The sequence below is a fragment of the Macrobrachium nipponense genome, chromosome 17 (genome assembly GCF_015104395.2).
Source record: "Macrobrachium nipponense isolate FS-2020 chromosome 17, ASM1510439v2, whole genome shotgun sequence".
Lineage (NCBI taxonomy): Eukaryota > Metazoa > Arthropoda > Malacostraca > Decapoda > Palaemonidae > Macrobrachium > Macrobrachium nipponense.
The window spans coordinates 69643764-69666263 of NC_087210.1; the positions used below are offsets into that span (position 1 = coordinate 69643764).

Here is a 22500-nt window from a genome sequence, read left to right on the forward strand (position 1 = left end):
TGAATGCGCGGCAATGAATGTTTTTAGATCAGTTTTTCCCAATTCAATTCAAAAAGGTTGTCTATTTCATTTTTCACAATGTATATTTCGGTCTATTCAAAGGAATGGCCTACAACAGTTGCATGAGAGCGATGCAGATTTTGCATTAAAAATGCGCATGATTACTTCAATTGCATTCGTGCCTATCGTAGATGTAGTTGGCACATTTGAATTCCTAATTGATGATAATGATTATCCTGAAAATGAACAGCTTGTTTAAGATGACGTGGAGGATAACTGGATTGGACCCCCGAACCGTCGCTCAGGACGTCGACCTCCTCGATTTGATCATATTTTATGGAATTGCTTCGACGTTGCCAGGCAAGGTGCTTTTAAAAAAAAAAACAATTGTTGTGAAGGTTGGCATCGTTCTTTCAGCGAATTGGTTGACGCATCACATTCTACTATTTTGAAGTTTCTAGGTATTTTGAAAAAAAAGAGCAATCAAGAAATGAAGCTTTAATGGAACAGTATGTCGCTGGTACAGACATTCCTCGCCGTAAAAAAAAATATAAGGATAGCGCCGTTAGAATCCAACGCATCGTTAATGATTATGAAAATCGAGAATTGCTCGACTATCTTAGGGGTATTGCCCATAATTTGTCATTTTGAATATTGATGGTAATAGTTAAATTCTTTTTTCTTTTTTAATAAAAATAAATGTGTGTGTGTGTGATTTTAGTTTATCTTTGTTTTTTTAAACAATGTTTTTTATTACCATGTATTAATATGTATTAGTATTCGATAAAAAATTATTTTATTCCCCCTTTTTAATCTTATGATACATATAGTTATGTGATGAAATTACCGTGAGATGTAATGCATTGCAATGTAATTACTTTGCACTGAAATTCTCTAATATGTATTTGCTATGCGATGAAATTGCTGCTACGAAATTACTGCAACGAAATTACAGTACTCGGCTACCTCGCTTTTTCATTTTTTCCTTCGTGGCAAAAAAACCCTTACCCTATATATATATATATATATATATATATATATATATTACTATATTATAGTATTATATATATATATATATAATATATATATATATATATATATATATATATATATATATATATATATAATATATATATATATATTATTATAACCCATAAAGCCATCAGATATAAAGGCATGAACAAACCATTCCAAGCAGACTTTCTGGTTTTTGCTGATATCGAGTGACAACCACTGCATTGATAGAGTCATTTCATGCTAACCCAAAACTCTATCAAGTAGCATCTATGTGATGGCAAGATCTGGTTTAATAACCCAACTGTATTTGATATGCATAGTACGATACTACCGATGTTATGTAAGAATGAATACGAAAAAGATTCTAATTCAATAAATAATAATAATAAAAATAATAATAATAATAATAATAATAATAATAATAATAATAATAATATACACACATTGATGTCGCAATACCATGGGACACCAGAGTTGAAGAGAAAGAGATGGAAAGAATGGATATAAGTATTAAGACCTGAAAATAGAAATAAGAAGGATATGGGATATGCCAGTAAAAATTGTACCCATAATCATAGGAGCACTAGGCACGATACCAAGATCCCTGAAAAAGAATCTAGAAAAACTAGAGGCTGAAGTAGCTCCAGGACTCATGCAAAAGAGTGTGATCCTAGAAACGGCGCACATAGAAAGAAAAGTGATGGACTTCTAAGGAGGCAGGATGCAACCCGGAACCCCACACTATAAATACCACCAAGTCGAATTGGAGGACTGTGATAAAGCAAAAAAAAAATAAACAATAATAATAATAATAATAATAATGACAATCAATAGCCACAGTAATGTTAAAATATATTATTGTACAATGGTAAAAAATACAAGGAGAGACTTTCGGATACTGCTCCCTATCCCTCTTCAGTCCTACTGACGGTCAAACAATGGAGGGAGCGTTACAACAGTGAAAAAAAAAATATAACAAGTGGTTCAAGGCGAATGGATCTAAGTGTTGGTCAGGTAATCCCCGTTCGGTTGTTTCTGTTGGCGAGACGGCTGGAACGGCGAAGTGGTCGTTCAGGTGATTCCAGCTGAGCAGACACTCCATCGGTGCCATGACTTGAAGCTGTAGTAACCTCAGTCATCTGGGATAAAAGAGAGGTGGGAGCAACATCAGGGGTCTCACAATCACCAGACATATGAGTCCTAAAATCGTTGACAAAGTGGTCAATTATTAAAGAATTGGTAAAACTATCTTCATCAGTGAAGGTTTTGTTCCCTTCAAAAGCACACCCCTTTCTAATAGCAGCTCCTTCCACTAGGCGACGAACAACAACATCCCCACTATTAAAAATGACAGAGGCACCATTCCAATTGAAACGAATGAATGTGAAACAAGGGCATTATTCATTGCATGGAGTTCATAGGCCCTACGATGTTCAGAAAGTCTTACATCCAAACCCCGCCCACTTTTTCCAAAGTATTTCTGAGGGCAATTGGCACAGGGAATTTGATAAACACCGGGTGTTTTCCTAATACCATTGTTGTTATTATTGCACACTAACCGATTTCTAATAGTATTTTTAAAATTGAAAGCAATTTGAATTTCTTTTTGCTTACTATTTGCAAGATAGCAGGTATTTTCCAGTTTTCGGATTGTAAGCTATGGATAATAAATACTTCTTATTTTTGACCACATTAGGATTACCTGCTGCACTCATACCGTAATATATTCGTTTTGCTTTAGAGACAGCTCTTTCTATAATGTGAGTGGGATACTTCAGACCCTTAAAAACATTGAAGATATGCTGAAGCTCAAGTTCTAAAAGTTCGATATCACAAATACGAAGGGCTGTAAGACAAAAGTTGACAATAATATTCGCTTTTACCCTCAACGAATGAAAGGAATAGAAATTAATGTACCCCTCAGCATTAGTACTTTTACGAAACACCGAAAATTTAAACCTGTTACTTACGTTATCTCTAATAACCAAAACATCCAAAAATGCAAGCTTATTATCTTCCTCCAGTTCAACAGTGAATTTAATTGAGGGTACAATGCTATTGGCACGGTCAACTAGCTGTTGTAGCCGTGCGTCGTCTCCTTTGAAAAGAATAAAAATATCATCAACAAATCTGACCCAGACCAGTGGCTTAATGTGTGGATCACAATGTGTGGATCACAATCAACGAACTCCATGCACAGATTGGATAAGATGGGGGATAATTTTGAACCCATAGACACACCAAACAGCTGCTTATAACAAATATTGTTAAAGTAAAAATGATTAGTAGATACGCACAATCTAACTAATGCCAAAAAAGGTTCTAATGGAATGGGGATGTGTAACTGTTCTTCTAAAAACTTTGCTCTATGGTTATCTAAATCATATTCCAAAGGAACATTCGTGAATAAAGCTGTGACGTCTAAACTAACCATTCTGCATTCAGTGTCAACATTGTTCCTTATTCTATCAATAAAATCGTAGGAATGGATCAAATGTGAGTCTGAAATTTTTCCGACAAAACCACCTAAAATCAAAGCTAGCCATTCTGCCAAATTGTCTTGAGGGGAATTGCAAGTCGCCACAATGGGTCTTACTGGACACCCAGGTTTGTGTACTTTTGGAATCCCGTAGAAATACGGGAATGATGGGTTTTTAGATGAAATTTTAAACAAGACAGTAACCCTTTGCTGCGGATCAGGAATAGATTTAATTAAGCCACTGGTCTGGGTCAGATTTGTTGATGATATTTTTATTCTTTTCAAAGGAGACGACGCAAGGCTACAACAGCTAGTTGACCGTGCCAATAGCATTGTACCCTCAATATTATAGCCTCGTTACGGAGGTTCCTTAGTTCAATAATAATAATAATAATAATAATATTGATGTCGTAATACTATGGACATCAGAGTTGAAGAGAAAGAAAGGGAAAAAATGGATAAGTATCAAGACATGAAAATAGAAATAAGAACGATATGGGATATGCCAGTGGAAATTGTAGCCATAATCATAGGAACACTACGCACGTGATGGACTCCTAAGGAGGCAGGATGCAACCCGGAACCCCACACTATAAATACCACCCAGTCGAATTGGAGGACTGACTGTGATAGACCACACACACACACACACACACACACACACACACACACACACACACAAATAATAATAATAATAATAATAATAATAATAATAATAGTAATATAATAATAATAATAATAATAATAATAATAATAATAATAATAATAATAATAATAATAATAATGGAAAAGTAAATCCCCAATAGTATGTCTGTTTGATTTTGTTATTTAAAATACAAAGCCGAAAGCTTTGTAATTATAGTCAGATTGACAAGGAGGACCGTGCAGGTCATCGAAAGCTTTCTGCTTTGTATTTTAAACAACAAAAACAAACAGACATATTAGTGTGGATTTACTTTTCCATTCTATTGACTCATGTGATTATGAGTTTTCTTTGAATAATAATAATAATAATAATAATAATAATAATAATAATAATAATAATAATAATAATAATAATAATAATAATAATAATAATAATAATAATAATAATCTTATGATGATGCCCACAATTACTTCAAATAACTATATTAAGTAATGACAAATTCTTCAAATAACCATATTTAGTAATGATGCATAAAACTCTACGGAATATTCTGGCAGCTTTTCAATGGATTTTCCCGCCACAAAAAGGATTGTATAAATCTTAAACCAAGAGGAATATACTGCAATTATAACAATCGTGTCTTTCAGACGTTAACCCATCTCTGGATGATAGTTTATGCTTTTTAAATTAACGAAATGTTACAGTTACCTCCAATAGTGTTACTGTTTACGGGTACGAGGAAATTGGAGAACCAGGTATATTACACCTAAATGGTAAACTTTTCACCGTAAGTTATACGGGAGAATATTATTTGATGATGAACTTTTGAAAATTCAACAAGAATAAAAGAAGAAAAAAAAGGGGGTTGTGGGTGGTGGGCAAGGCCTTTTTAAAGCGTTCGACAAGGCATACTCATTTTGGGATCAGTTACTAGGGTCATTCACGTGCCCCTACCTGTTCAATAGTACCTAGATCTCTGAACTAAAATGTGGAAAATTGAAACGATTTCTTAACAGATTCATAAAATTGCACCAAATGGAAAGATAAAAATAAAAAATTTTAAAAATTACAAAATTTAATACTGTCTAAATATAACTAAGAATCGGCCAGATTACTCACCATAATTACTGTAGAGTACATACTTTATACTGAATTTAGTACGAAAAATTAAAATCGTAATTTTCAGTTCTCAAAATAAGCTAGACAATAAACTCTATGGAATTCTGTACCCGTATTTTATCCTAATCTAATTTCAAACTCTCATTAAAACTGCTATAAATCTGAAATCACTCTGAAGATCTCAAACTAGCTTTTCACAACTGGAAAAATGACCACAAAACAGTTCGTACCTTATCGGAATTTCCACGTGTTAACAAATTCCCAAACTTTATTAACCTACAGTTTCATTGTCGAAAAACCCAGTTTCATCAACTGATTTTCTACAAACCTGTTGATTAAGTTGAGAGCACAAATAACGTAATTTAAATATCATAATGTATTGCCAACGAGTCTTACAGTCAAAAGGATGCCGGTAGACAGTTTTTTCTTCATTTTAGCTTATAAATTAGATCTGTGACTTTAATAAGCAATCTCATATCACTGTCAGTTCCACGCGATTTACATCTGCAGACAAAGAAGATGGGAAGAAATATTTTCTCCAAAACCTGGAAGCTTCATCATGGGGAATATAGATTAGAATAATAACACTAACCATCTGACAACCTAGGCATCACAAAACCAAAAATTTTACCATTAGTCCAGGCATCAAGTACAAATAAATCGTTCTGGAAGGTTTACATCAACATCATGAAGTTTTCCAAAGTTGTATATGATGTAAAACATTAACTACTGAATACACAGCTTTTATATATATATATATATATATATATATATATATATATATTATATGTATGTATGTATGTATGTATGTATGTATGTATGTATGTATGTATGTATACATATATTAAAAATATTCCGAAATACTCACATTACCGGCGAAAGTGCGTCTGGGCATCTAATCTGGAAAGAAATGGCACAGAATAATTCAGTGGTTCTTAATCTTTGTTCAGTGATGGCACCCTGACTAATGTAATCATCACCGTAGCAACCCTTCTTCATCATCCCACCATATCGCATGAATGCATAATATATATATATATATATATATATATATATATTATATATATATATATATATATTATTGCAGACACGCTGATGATTATATGAAGACTTCTGTAAACAAACTTTCTTTTTTCTTTTTACAAATGTTCATCGAGATGATCTAGCCAAAACAAAATCATGACAATCTCCGAACAGTAAGACCATGGCCTAACATTCATTTATTACCAATTTACTCAAGGGGAAAGAGGAAGATGTACAAAGGTGCATATCAGCTGTTATGATCCCCTGTGTGGTAAGGTTCACATTTGCATCTACGATCCTCCTTTGGAATATTGTAACAAACTACGTGTACTTAGTTAGGATTCCCCTTTTATGTATTGAAAAAAAAAAGACTACTTTCTTTGCTCACGATCCGCCTTCAAAATATTATATTTCTTGCTAGGATCTCCCCTTAAGGCGCTGTTCCAAGAACATTCCTTGCACGGATACCCTGTTAAGATGTCTGATGTGCCCCTTTAGCTAATTGAACAATGAATTTCACACAGCAGGCAGCGAAGAAGATAGGACTGGGACACTACAGGGAAAATATTTTTTGAAAAGCAAGAGCTCCTTGGATAGTGACAACACATTGAAGTCAAAGCTCTAAGTTAGGTTAGATTAAGGAAAAGATAGATCCTGATAATGCGATCTAGCTTTCTTTTGTCTAATACTTCATTATTATGCGTCTGCGTTCTCTTTGGCATGTACACCAATGCCACTAGAATAAATGAAAAACTGATGACTGCAAACAATTCAAAATAAAGCCCTGATAAAGGAAATTAAATAAAAGTATAAAAAAAAATATTGAAAAATACCAACCATTTTATTTACAATAGCAAAATGTATGACGCTGCTTTTAAATATTTTGCTCTCTTGAGGATGGAATATGCACATGCAATAAAAAAAAATAAGCACCAAGCACCATCAGTCACTAAAATAATGAGCACTAAGTTAGGTGTACACACACACACACACACACCACACACACACATATATATATATATATATAATAATAATATATATATTATATACATATATAATATATATTATATATATCTATATATATTCACAACAACATTTTGCTAGCTCTAGTATAACCCACCCGCTGACATAGGTAGGAACGTGACTGCTTCGTCATTTAACAAGAAATAAAAACAAAATAAGAGTTAAGAGAAAAGTTCCGCACGAATCCAAAAGCATAAAGCCCGTGTGATTAAGGGTTATTATTTTAAAGCGAGTAAAAAATAAAATATGAATTCCAACCACGCAAGTTAAATCATTTCACCCGAAGGACCACGCACCTAAAGCCATAAAAACGAATATATGACCGGCGCGATCCGCTGCATAACGAAACAGATAAATTTCGCGTGACTGTCCACAGTGAATGCCTCCCTGGATTCCCCTGAAAAGTCTCCCACTTTATTCGCTGAACTTGTCTATCGCCTGTAATCCTTGCGTGCTTGTTTCCTGGGCTCGCATCTCCATATTCCCCCCTTTTTTAAATCGCTAACTTCCTTTCTTCCTAATCCGACCATTTATCCGGACTCTATTCACCTGTTATCCTTCCCTCTGGGTCCGTTTTTATCACTCCCCTTCCCTTTAATCTGCTTTATCCCTGGGGTCGCTTCTCCCAAGCGCATTCATATCCCGCCTCCATGGAAGCGAAGCTGCGTTTGCAGTGTTACCAAAATAGCTATGAGGAATAAATTGGCGGGAAAAATAAATAGAAGGAATAAATTTGGCGGGAAAGTTGCCCGCGAAACCACCTATCTGGGGACTTTGCCCCCGAGGGACGAAAGAAAAGACAATTAGGGCAATAAATCATGTCATGGTAACATAGTCCAAATTAATTAAAAGTAAATACAAACCAAATATTATATTGCACTAGCTTTTAAAAATAAAATCAAATAGTTTCCATTCGCATATAAAACACCACACCCAAATGAATGCCTTTAATGTGAACGCTCTCTCTCTCTCTCTCTCTCTCTCTCTCTCTCAATGTTTTAAATCTCACAACTAGCTTTAACTATTCATAAGTACCACGTACCAGGTGTTGCCTGGTGTCCGGTATCTCAAATCTGTAATGCTAATCTTACATTTCGCACTCAAATATCTCTAGCTGAAAAAAGAAAACAAATGCACATGAGAAGCATTTACATATGCAAATCCCGCAAAACGAATATTCTGCACCAAATAATACCCGCGAACACAACGACCGCATTCCATAATATAAAATCCAGCTTTTAATGAATTACTTTGAAATTTCAGCTGCTGTCTCGTCTTCATGTTTACTCTGTTCCGACATAGTTGGCCTTCCCACATTTACCGTGGAAGTCGCTGAATCAGAAGTCGGTCGCTTTGACCAGTGATGCCTACCTTGAGAATGTGGAACTCTACCTTCCAATTTTCCTCAATTACTGAGCCTGCCTCCACTTAAGAGGCTTAGTTGTCAACAACCCACAAAGGCAGAGTCTGAGTCTGACTTTGGTAGATGTGGACCCTCTCGGTATACTCTCTACAAAAACATTTGACACAAATATTATTATTATTCTTTATGCGCAGATACCCTTATGAAACAAACCAAGTAGCAATTTTTAAAGCTTTTATTAGAAGTAGCAATTTTCAAAGTTTTTATTTGGAGTAGCAATTTTTAGTTTTTATTTGGAGTAGCAATTTTGTCAATAATAAAAACCTGAAAGGAACCGGAAGGCCATTTAAACTACGAAGAATTTTCTGTCTTTCACCTGGTGAGTGTACCCAAAAGACAACTGAACCATGAGATCCTTATTAATGCAATCGCCCCCCCCCCCCCCACAATCTCTCTCTCTCTCTCTCTCTCTCTCTCTCTCTCTCTCTCTCTCTCTCCATTTGGCCCATTAATTTCATCACCACCATCTTATGACTTCCCAAGCGTTTCCAAATACCAACCCTCCACCCAAAAGAAAAATAATAAACAAATAACACGAACGCACGACTTTATCTCCGTAAATAACGAATTGAATCTGTCGCTTCTGCTCCAGATTCGTCTCCCTGAGTGACTTGACAGCAGATATCGCCGGAAGAACGTCATCGGTGAAAAGGCCTCCATAAAAATCATCGACCGGGGCTGCACTGGGATGGGTAAGCAGCGACATTCGTATATTTACATAAGCGTGTACGTATATACACGCCTCTACAGTAATTATCTATTGCCTCTATATTAATGTTATTACCTACATATACACATGCATACATGCTACATAAAGATACATATATACTATATATATATATATATATATATATATATATATAATATATATAATTTCTCTCTCTCTCTCTCTCTCTCCTCTCTCTCTCGCTCTCTCTCTATCTATATATATATATATATATATATATATATATATATATATATATATATAATGGGTGCCACAAACCTGGTATAGCACAGGGCCTAAATTTGCAAGGTCCTTGGCTCAACCCAGGACGGGCGACCACAAGTCTACCCAGCTGTGAATTGACACCGGCATCAACTGGATCAAAAGAAGGGCAAAAGCCGGCAACTCACTCCTAGGGGCTTACTAAGATCCGTAAGGCTCTAACCCTCCGGAGCCATATCCTCCAAAGGGGAAAAGACCTAAAACCATTCGCTGTTATTCTCTTGATTTTCCATGAATGGACCATATAGTTATTTTTATCATTTTTCATCCCCTCACACTCAAACTTACCCACAGATTACTCCAACTAACATGGATTCCTTCTATATCTCTGTACCTCCCAAGTAACCTAGACCAAACCACTTTTGTCCTTCCTTCATACACAAACACAACACACATACATCCACATATATCCTTTCCAAATCTGTACGTACACTTTACCATAGCATCCAGTTTTCTTTCCATAAACTGACTACCACTTTTCTTCTCCTCTACACCACATTCAAGCGCATTTCAATTTTTTTATGTTTTTTTTTATCCTTTTTTCCTTAATGCAGTGCTGGGTATGAAGCTACAAGCCCCTGCTCTTTGACATTTGGTGATTTTCTCACAACTTAATGCGACGAAATGTTATTTTTTCTTTATTCTTTAACTATCCCATGGGTTGAAAGCGTGGTAGGATACCATTTGCCATTTTGGGGGAGCATTCTCTCCCATCAAGGGACCTACAGCCTTTCAGATATACTGCATATATTATATATATATATATATATATATATATAATATATATAATTATATATATATATATATATATAACATACTTTATATATATATATATATATATATATAGAGAGAGAGAGAGAGAGAGAGAGAGAGAGAGAGAGAGAGAGAGAGAGAGAGAGAGAGAGAGCGTCTCCAAGCCCATTTAAATACATAAATTCACAACTGTAGTTAAATAGGGCAAAAGGAAAGTGTGATCAATGACATGCAACCATAACGACCTTGATTGTCGAGATCTGATGATGGCCCTCAGACCGACTGACATATAATTTCAATAAATAAAAGAGAGCCATTTGCCGTATAGATAAACTACAAAAATGATCACTGCATCCTTATTTTTCAGTTCCGACAAGGACACCCAATAACGACTGTGATTTACATGATTCAGCGAAGCCCTTCGTCATTACCGCACAATTGCATTAATGAATCAGGCTCTGAATGACGGCAGCTTCAATTAACGATACCGCAATGTATTATGCAGCCAGCGAGAGTCAACACTGATTTCATGGTATAAGCTGCAGTGATATACGAGAAAACGCTTTCCATCAAATGAGAGAAGTAAAGTTGTGATACATCACATACATCATAAAATAATTATGCAAAAAAAATGGTAGAAACCTTTCAGGTTAAACAATCATAAATAATATTTCAATGACTGTTGCAAAAACAGTAAAACGTTCCAATGAATATAGTGCTTTTTCCAGAGTGAATATTCATATTTTATTCCATATACTGTTTTTTAAAACTTCAAAAAACACTCAACTTCCATTAACTACTGAGATTGTGTCAACGGAAGTGCACAAAACAGCAGTAACCTCAAAGTTCAAATATCAAATATAAACTCCTGTAATCAATGACCTAATTTCCAGACAAGGCAGAAATAATGCCAGACTTGTAACTTTCGCTCATTATTGTTCTCGTTCTAAAACCAAGAAAAAAAAAATAAAACTTCAATTTGACCCAATTACTTGTAGTTGCAAAAAAATATAATAAATAAATAAATAAAAAGAGCAGAGCTCAACCACCTTAACGTAGTCACAAAAATATAATGTCTGTTTCATTACGTTTCATTTACTACACTTCAGTTTCATTATTCCTGTAATCAACTGCTGCCTAGTTTAGGGACAAGGCAAAAATAATGGAAGACTTGTAACTTTTGCTCATTATTGTTCTTGATCTAAAAAATAAATAAATAAATAAATTAAACAAATAAAACTTCAACTTGACCCAATTATTTGTAAGTGAAAGAAAAAATAATAGCAGAGCTCAATTATGTGGTCACAAGAGTATAAGGTCTGTTCCATTACCATTTTTATTTTATTTACTACACTTCATTTTCACTATTCCTCTCAATCATCTCATCTGCTCAAGCAATGGCTCTCTTCTAACCTACACAAGCAAGCAGAGTATCCTTGGAGGAAAGGTGGAGAGAGAAAAAAATATTATCCCTTGAATATTATCAATGGATCCTTTAAATAGAATGGTGTAAAATTTAAGCTCCCTGAGAGCAATTCTTAATCATTCAGATCTGATGAGATATTACTGTAGGTTCCCGCTGAAACAAAATACGATACAGTTTTAATTTAGTTCAATTCGACAGAGCGTGCTACAAACTAGAATGGGGCTACGTTAAACCTAAAAACAGCGATTACAGAACCTGTTACGATTAAAAAAGATAACCGAACCATTAACTTGACGGCAAAAGTATACACACACGCCCGTTCTCTATTCGAAGATAAAACCTTTTAGGTCCCTAATTAAATGCCCATCAACGTCTATCGAGTACACACCACATCTCACTGCCACGATACGGGCAATAAATAACAATGCCAGATATTGCGATGAATATCCCTTTCTGCGGAACGATGGCTGTCAACACCATCAGAAGTAACTCGTCTGACTCCCAGCCAGAACGTCTGGGAGATTCCACCATTTTGCGTCGACTTCTTTGATCTCATATTATCAGGACGTCCTCCAGCCAAATGATTGGATATCCTGGCTACGCGATTCCCTGCTTTAAGCAAACATGCAATCCGCCAGTGCATGCGGCTATTAATCTGCGTAGTTTTAAAGGGAATGCGTAGGTTGGCATACCATTGGATAGGTATATCTATGCAAGCCCCAAGGAGCAGGGCATGACTTACTCAAACCAATTCAGTGGGAATCCGTATTAGACTAACAGTGAAATATTTGCCTCATCATTCCAATTTACAGTCTGACTTTCCAAACTTCCATCTGGCATATCTAGCCTCTAATAGTCACTATTCGTCGCAAAGGATGCTACGTTTGTATATTATCCTATACTTTTATTTCCTAAAGATTTTCGCAAACCAAAGAGAAATAACTTGTTCAAGGAATCAAAGTCTCCTGAAGTATTTGCGTATCATAACTAAATGAGATTCCCAATCCGCAGTCTGGTGAATTAACTGAGAATCCTTTACACTGTACAATAAATGCCGCAGGTACTTTTGAGGTGTATTAATAATCTAAAAAAGTAAAAAAAAAACTTCGGCGTAATCGAGTTTTCTGTACAGCATATAATGCTTTCTGAAAATCTCAGCCACAAGCCAGAGGTGGCTTGTGTTGTTGGCACCTATATCGGCGCCAGACGCACGACCATGGCTAACTTTAAACTTAAATAAAATAAAGAAGTAAAAATTGCGCCAAAGAAATCGAGTTTTCTGTAGACCGTATATTGCTGTATAAAACCATCAGCTTTGACTGGTGGGTCTTCAGTCGTGACCAGATCCGATAGTGAGGGTGCGTCCAAAGCCTCTGCCAAGCGCTGCCAGATGCACAATCCATGGCTAACTTTAACCTTGGATAAAATACAAACTACTGTTCTAGCCCTCCCCAGCCTCTTAAAAAAAAAAAAAAAAAAAAAAAAAAAGATACTGAGGCTAGAGGGCTGCTGCAATTTAGTATGTTTGATGATTGGAGGGTGGATGATCAACATACCAATTTACGGCCCTCTCGCCTCAATTGAGTGCGGACGGACGATAAGACAAAGCCGGCACAATCATTTGCTTTTACAGACAACTAAAAACTACTGAGGTTATAGGGGCTGCAATTTGGTATGTTTGATGATTGGAGGGTGGATGATCAACATACCAATTTGCAGCTCTCTAGAGCCTCAGTCGTTTTTAAGATCTGAGGGCGAACAGACAAAGTGCAGACGGACAGACAAATAGCCATCTCAGTTTTCTTTTACAGAAAACTAAAATTCCCAGAGGGATATACTACATGAAAAGCTAGAGAAAACGTAACCCAAGACCCAAGAATTAAAACTATTGTATTCCAGGGAATATAATATCACATATTACTCGAATTTAGTGCTGAAATTCCCAATAATGTATTCCTTCAGTTTGATTATTTCCAACGAAATCATTTTCTGATTATCTTGCTTCCTAAGTTTAATCAAGTCATTTGCTGATCAATAAGGAAAGATGTAACAAATACAAAAATATTCTATGAAATACGCAACGATTTCTTACAGACAGTGTCCGAACCATTTCTTACCTCAAAGGCAATGACCGAGTATAACAAAGCGAATAAAAGGGTCGATGTTCTAGGAATTAATAAAAAGAACAAAAAATCATATTTTCTTTTGTTCGTGAAAAAATAAACAATGTTGAACAGAGGTGCTATAAATCCTTTGAAAAAAAAAGCTGATACGCCCTTCTTTTTGTTTTAGTCTAATGTTTGATGCAGAACATCAAAAGCAGTTCACCAATACCAAAGACTCATCTTGAAAAAAGGCTCATGCCAAAGAACACGGTACAAGCATGAGTGTCGTGAACAAGTAACATTACTTTACCATATCATGAAGATTCTAAAGGGCCGGGTTCATTATGGTCGATCTTTGATCTAAAGATCTCTTCTTAACGGACACAAACGAAGACCATATAGAATTACATTAAGACTATGTGGTTTCTATATCTTTTCCAGGTAAAAGGATCCAGAGGGTTATTGAGGGCACCACCATCATTTTGTAAGACGTTAACTAGTTCTATAAGAATAATTTATTACAAACCTCACAAAAAACTCTACGTTACACAAATAAATCATGTTTAAAGATTAATTATTAAGTCCATCAACATTTACCCAACTTGCGCACTACCCATACTGATATATAATGGCATACCTGGCTAATATGTTTGCCTCTCGAGATAACTTATTGTTTGTTGTGTTTTAACGTTGCATGGAACCAGTGGTTATTCAGCAACGGGACCAACGGCTTTATTTGACTTCCGAACCACGTCGAAAGTGACTTCTATCACCTGAAATACACATCTCTCACACCTAAGTGGAATGCCCGAGACTCGAACTCGCGGCCACCGATGTTGCAAGCCAAGACCATACCGATCACGGCACTGAGGCGCTGAGATAACGTATTGCCTTATTGTTTTCATATCGAGATAAAGTGAAAATTTTTAATATAAATTTCAAAACTGCGAAACACCTGATCTACTACCCCAAATACTGACACGTAGGAGAATTTGCATAAAACAACCATGCACAAAATCCGTGCAACTCTAACGTCAAACATTTACAAATATATCCATGATTCCATTCGGCACGTCATAGATTTGATTTTAGCAAGCGTTGTTCGCTGAATTTTTTTTAATATAAATTGAAAAACTACATTTTTCAAAAAATGGTAAACGCGTAAAAAAAGTAGTTTTTAAAATGAAGCTCTTAAACTAAAAACACTAAATTCATTAAGAAATGATTCGTGAGAAAATTGTTACAGCTTTGTTTTGAACTTTTACATTACCTTTCTCAAGCAGTGTTGTACAGATTGTTGCCTTTTAAAATTATATACTCCTTATAAAGTTAAGCATATTGTGATCCACATAAAAAAATAACAATGAAATATACAAAACTTTGAAGCAAATGCAACTGCAGCTAAAATAAGGCTGAGAAGGAAACCAAACGAAGAGCATACAGCTGACTGCAGTGGCAGATATTCCTCTTTTTCTTATTTACTGAGATTAAAATAAAAACTTATTCTGTAATGTCGAGATGTGTACGTTAATCACATTACTTCACAGGGATCAATTATCTACAATCCGGATGGTTCATTGTATCTAACGATTACCCAGGTAAACTCATTGTAACATTTTCTGTACCTTGGGCAAGTCATGCCGTTTGAATACTTTACTGACCTGCAATCTAAAGAACATAAATGAAAAATCATGGCTACACCTAACAGAAATGGAACACTGGCACCAGTACCAGATTAATTATTTATAATAACCAGCAGTTCTAATAAGAACTTTTACATCGCGAGCACCGCCTCCTGCCTGACTTACGACTACACGGTGGTGCTCACGAAATACACTGTGGCAATCAATAAAAGCCATCCTAGCTGAAATTGTGAATGAAAATGTCACATTTGTATCCGTAGATTTATTTATGGGGGCTCCTACAAGACATCCAAGAAGAGTACACTACAATAATCCTGACATAATGTGTACGAGAATGAATATGATACAACTAATTTTAGCGGTAGAAACCATCGTTTTTCTAATGAGTCAACTACCAAACGATCATGAAGCCTCTGCTAAAATACTGAAAAAAACAAGATAAAATTAAGAGAGAAATATGTGAAATTAGAAAAAAAAAGAATGCTAAATAAAAACTAATATCCTATATTTATACATCATACTCAAAGGGCTTCCATGGAGTACTGTAGCTCTTGTCTTCTTACTATCATTATATATATATATATATATATATATATATATATATATATATGTGTGTGTGTGTGTATGTATATATATATATACATATATATATATATATATACGTATATACATTTATAATGTGTGTGTGTTGGTGTGTTATATATTCACAGAAGAAAGAAGACCATGATGAAAATGATGAACCAATGGCGTAGCATCGGTGTTATGGAAAAATGGCTGAGTAAAACTGTCAGACCTTGTACTACGGAAGCGTTTCTAAAGGAGAGAGAGAGAGGAGAGAGAGAGAGAGAGAGAGAGAGAGAGAGAGAGAGAGAGAGGAATAAGCGAAACCATTTTTAATCGTTTATATCAAACTTCAGCGCATTTCAGGATATTTCCGCATAAAAATCGGCACCTGTCCAGCATTACATTTTCCCACGGCTTGCGATGAGCAACGAAAAGTCATTTTAAAGTGGCCATTCAAACACGCCCGCCCGTCTTATTAGGTCAAAGGTCGCTTGCGGAAAAGGTCAATGGAGTCACATGAACCGTTTCGGAAGAATTTTTTATAGAGTACTTCATCTCTTCGTACCCAGTGTGTTACGGCTCATATGCTAATTTGAGTTTGTCTTTTACATATTTCAGAAAAATGGACGCTTATATTAACCCTAAAGTTCTCGTTTTCAAACCTGTATATTTTTTAAATTATCTTTAATTAATGATAGCTTGTGAATCATGGACATGTTTTTATTCGTTATCACAGTTTTCAGTTTTCATAAGAGCGGATTATTCTTCAACATCTGCGCATGCGCGGGGAACGGCAGTGTCCCTCAAACTGCCATCTTTATCAAGAGAAAATACTGTAACGGGAAGTATATATATTATATATGACCTGCAGCGAACAAAAACGGAAATATTCTTTTATTGCTGAGGTTGACGAGACGAGGTGACATAACGCCCTTATAGCCTCCAGGGCCGGAAAAAGACAACAAAAAGTAGGGGGGCGAAAGAAAAAGAAAGGAGGTTTAGTCTCTAGGAGAGCGACAGACCTGCCTCTTGAAAGTTATTTGATTGTAGAGATCGGGGAGAAGGGTAAACAAAGGGAATTTTGAATCTTGGATTAATATCATAATTCCATTTTTTTAAAGCGTGAAAATTACGTCTCGTAAATACATCGTCATATCAAGACGATCAGGATCATTCCTGTTTTCGTGAAATGAATACGAAGTTATTCATTACGTTTTGGTGTGATATATACGGTATTATCGCGAGTACTTGGTTGTTTTTAACCTGATTCTCTTCTGCATCTGTGCAGTTTCTTTCATCCTATACTCTCGCGAAATTTACGTTGTCAGGAAGAGCAATGAAATAGAAATTTCTTTGCAGGATACTTCATGAATATTTTGATCAGGTGAAATCAATATCATTATCGACATACTATTACTCGTTACTTTTACCTTCTTCAAAACAAAACAATTCACAACAATAATTATAATACATTCTCCTCTATAACAAAAGAGAACTTTCAATAATAATAATAATAATAATAATAATAATAATAATAATAATAATAATAAAATACTTTATTAAAAGTAATGGCTACTTCAGCAGCGTTACACTTGTAGAGAGAGAAGAATCTCTACAAGTGTAACGTTGCTGAAGTAGCCATTACTTTTAATAAAGTATGCTTGAGAGAGGGTCTGCTTCCTAAGTACAATAATAATAATAATAATAATAATAATAATAATAATAATGTAATAATAATAATAATAAGAAAAACTCTTCCCAAAAGAAGTTGAACAGACACTCCTGAAGGGCTGAAATACGCACTGCGTGAACCCCGACCATAGAAGCAGGCGTTATCCCCTCCGCGTATTGGCTATAACCGTTGAGCCTTTCCACTTCAGCGATTAAAGATTTCTTTCAGTCCCCCAAGAGATTACACGAGCGAGGGGAGGAACGGAATCCTCGGGGCGCTGTTCTGAAGGATTTTCCCTGATATTTCTGAGGAGGTTCCGTAATCAAGGGCACTTAACGGTCTCGGGGAAAAGAGGAAACGATGAACTGTACATTGTTAGAGAGCAGAAACTGGATCGGGTTCTGTCTTTTTAATATCTTTTTTTTTTTAGTAGAATCTATTTTTTTCAGGCTTTCGTTTATACTTTTTTCTTGCGTCTTTTATCTTTCTAAGGGTTACATATTACTTTTGTGGAGTTAGCACCCACCATTTTTCGGTTCTCGCATTTCCACCAGCAAAACTCTGATTACAGAAAAATAACTAGATCTGCCTATTTTCTCTTCCTATCTTCCCATGGACAACTGGCTCTTTTCTATCCTCCAACCTGCAAGTCTTGGTCTATATGAAAAACATGGAAAAGACTTGATAACTGGAGAACAGGAAGCAATTCAAGATTTGTAACTTCATATAGATCTGAGCTATAAAATGCCTTAGTATACTGTAGATAAATAAATTCCCTATTTCTAGTAATTTTGCACAATATTCCGCTTATATACACGGATTCCACCTACAGCAAAATTGATTCTAAAACAACGAAAAATCTTCGAGAGGACCAAAGACCCTTATTAAAGAAAAAGGGCATTCTGAAAGTAAAAGAAAACAAGACTCCAAATAATAAAAACATAGAAGACACTCATTAGAAGAAAACAACTTCAGTGAAAAAATAGTTGCAATAAAAAAAGAAATGAGCAAACTTTCAGTGTAAAACCAACAGCTCCATTCAGATGAAGAAACTCCAAAAACAAAAAAGAATGAACGAGTTTCACTAGAAAAATAAATTAAAGCGCTTTATTGAAGTGAATGGGCCTCTTTAACTCGAGAAAAATACAAGAGACAGAAAAACGGAAGCTGCAAAGAAGGCTCACGAGGACGCTAAAAGTTGGATTTAAAAAATCACAATACAGTATACGTCAACTTCATTCGCTCAGGCTAAGTTCAATGAGAGAGAGAGAGAGAGAGAGAGAGAGAGAGAGAGAGAGAGAGAGAGAGAGAGAGAGAGGCGGTATTTTACATTATATTTCTCTATTTACGTATTTCTAGTCCTCAGTGCTAAAGGATAACTGTTTGGGCAGAAGGTTTTATTATAAATTCTATTGATTTCTAGTGCTGGTGAACATTAATACTTCCTGAACCTCCAGAATATTCAAATAATTCTGGGGAAAAGTTCGAGCATCATTTTATTTACATCGTATGTGATCTACGATATTTGAAATCTACTGCTTTTATTGTGCGAAAAAAGATACAAAGACGGGAAATATTAGTGCACCTTAAATTACTGTCCATTGACGCATAGCATATTAGATGTGCTATATTGGAAAAAGATAAAAAACACAAATAATTTACTGCTGACAAAAGCTCTCATCAAAGAAACCTATTTGAAACACTGTGTATACCACGCAATAAATATTGTTCGCGTCCACAGTTAACAAATCTTTGCTTTTCATGAATCACGGGAAAATACAATGGCTATTTCATACTAGATGTGATGGGAATTATCGGACCTTGCGTTCCAAATTTTATCTCATTCTTCACACATTACATTTTATCTGCTCAACTGAAAATATAAACAGACAGACGTGTGGAGAGAACATTCTAGGAGATTAGGTGACCCGATGCCACACTGCTTAACACCGGACATTTTTTTTTTCTTTTCTTTTTTTTTTTAACTGGAGAACAGTCCTTCTCAAAATGTTATGGATGCTGATGCTCCTATGAATCACGACGGGTCCAGTGTTATTCTAAAATAAAATGCTTCTTTAACAAATATTTTCTTTTTATTTCACGTAGCAATATCATAATATCAAAAAGAGTAGTGTTTTGCGCGCAATACTTTGGCCATCAACAAGTAAAGTCAAATTTTTGAGAGAGAGAGAGAGAGAGAGAGAGAGAGAGAGAGATCCCCCTAAAAAAAACGTGTAGTGACAAGCGACCAAAAACACCATTTAATACCCTGACGCCCCACATAATCGCTTTAAGGATCTAACAAACATTTACCTGAACGCATTTACTTCACGACCGACAAAAATGCTGTCGGGTTCCCGTAACGCCCAACTGTATGCGCATTTACATACAACAGTTCATTTACTCTTGATAATAAATACAAGTCTGCGCTATGGAGAGCCATGAAAGCCAGCGCATTTGTCAGTGTTGCACAGCGAGCGGAATTATATTAAAAAAGTTGCTATAGCGAGGTCCATCAGGTGTAAACACACAAAGACGGCAACCTCGTTTAAGCGATCACTGGCCGCATGCTCGGTTGTAAACAAATGCCCGACGCCCTTTGTTTTTACGTAATTGTTTGTTTTCATTATTTACTTCTTGGCACATGAAATGGGCGTCTTACACAAGACGAAGAGTGAGTGTCATCGTCTAAATTAGAATATTGTTTGCGCAAGAAATTTATGATTTCGCGAGCTGAAACTTTAGCAAGATTATAGTATCAAGAATTAATGACGATATAAAAAACTGGGATTAAGTGTCGCTAAACTTTGAGACAATTAGGACAAAGGATACTTAAAAGCCATTTAATAAGTGATAATATATATATATATATATATATATATATATATATATATCTATATATATATATATATATATAAAGTATAAAAGATCCATTAAAACACTCTGGTTTAAAGATAAGGACTATATTTCGATGGACTAACTCCCCCATTATCAAGGGTGGAAGTTAGTCAACCGAAATATAGTTCTTAGCTTTAAACCAGAATGTTTTAACGGGCCTTGTATACTTTAGACGTATGTTTTTTAACAGAAGAATTTTATTTACATAAACACACACACACACACACACACACATATATATATATCTATATATAATATATATATATATAGATATATATATATATATATATCTATATATACACATTTAATGTGCCTATGCGTGCGTGTGAACGTTCGCAAATTTCCATAAATACTAAAATGGAAAGAATAAAACCTGAATTGAGTCTTTTAGCGAGCAATATTGAATTCCCACGTATGCTGTTCTCCACTTACACAGTCATAACCGTCAAACATGATTGGCTGCACAACAATAAATGCAAACTTAAAAAGAATTTCATATTTCGCTCTGCACCTTTCGAGAGACCCCATCTGCTAAACAGAGGCAAGATGAAGGATTAAAGGAAGTGCGGTGTTCCTTTTGCTATAAATATACTGATACCTTATGAATGTTTCTCTTTCGAAAACTCGCGTGTACTTGTGGTTATCATGAATTTCCTGGTTTTAGGAATAATTTATTCTGATAAAGTGTGGAATTTCGTGATGTGATCATGTTTTGCATGAAAAATGTAAATCTGTGAAATAAAAGAAACTGTGTTCTTCCCAGATTTTACAAAAGTAGCTTATGGTGAAACCCTTGTCTTTCCTCATAAATTCTTTTTCAAAATAGAAATCAAACTTTTAAGATATATTTGTTCTAACGAAAACCCAAAAGTAGAATAAAATCGATGTCTTTCAGAGATGCTAAACATTTCATTAATACTATTGCTACTGGTTATTCAATCGAAAAGTATCAAACACTATATCACACACAAAAACACATGATAAAATATTATGATTGCAAAGAAAACAAAATACCTTTGAAAATTTAAGACCGGAATAAAGGTAAACATTAGCAGATCAAATACTCTTGATCAAATGTAAACAAAGGACAAAAATATTCCATTAATAATGTCTCACTTGAAATAAACCTTATACATCCTGCGAAAACTATCTACTTTCATGTGAAAATTGTGTATACTATTTCACATACCACACAAACCGCAGGGAATTTAGACATAATAAAAACAACAGGAAATACAAACTTGATAAAACGAAATGACTTGGAACAAAAAATCAGTGTCAACTAATCACTATTTTTATCCCCAACGAATGAACAAATTACATCGAACCTTAACTTCGTAAAGTTCTTCATACCTAAGCGTAAGGAAGTGTTAAGAAAGCATATACAAATACAGATTTCGTATCTAAATATGATGTTATAAAAAGAAGAAGAAGAAGAAGAAGAACTCAAATAACAAAATATCGTTCTAGTATGTAGGTCTCAGGAGAAATAGACACAAGGACCCAGTGCTTAGCAAAATAGTTGGAACGTTGTCAAGAGTCCCAGGCAATGGCAAAGATGCGTTTGTTTTGGACAATTTTGCGCAGTCCACGACGATCTCGGACGGGCCAACAGATTCTGCCAAATTCTAAGAATTGACAGGTGGTTAGTCTAGGTTTTTGGGAAAGTTACTAAGATAGCGATGTGTGCATATATATATATATATATATATATATATATA

General features: G+C 35.1%; 1 long non-coding RNA gene across 1 annotated transcript in view; it reads right to left on the reverse strand.

Annotated features, from left to right (window-relative positions):
* Nucleotides 1-1966: 1966 nt before the first annotated feature.
* LOC135196300 (uncharacterized) overlaps nt 1967-22500 on the reverse strand; it is a 116601-nt gene continuing 96067 nt past the window's right edge. Inside the window, exons 2-3 of the long non-coding RNA XR_010310375.1 lie at nt 6130-6161; nt 1967-2156 (exon numbers count right to left, since the gene is read on the reverse strand). This is a non-coding gene — a long non-coding RNA (uncharacterized LOC135196300). The remainder of the gene's footprint in view (nt 2157-6129; nt 6162-22500) is intronic.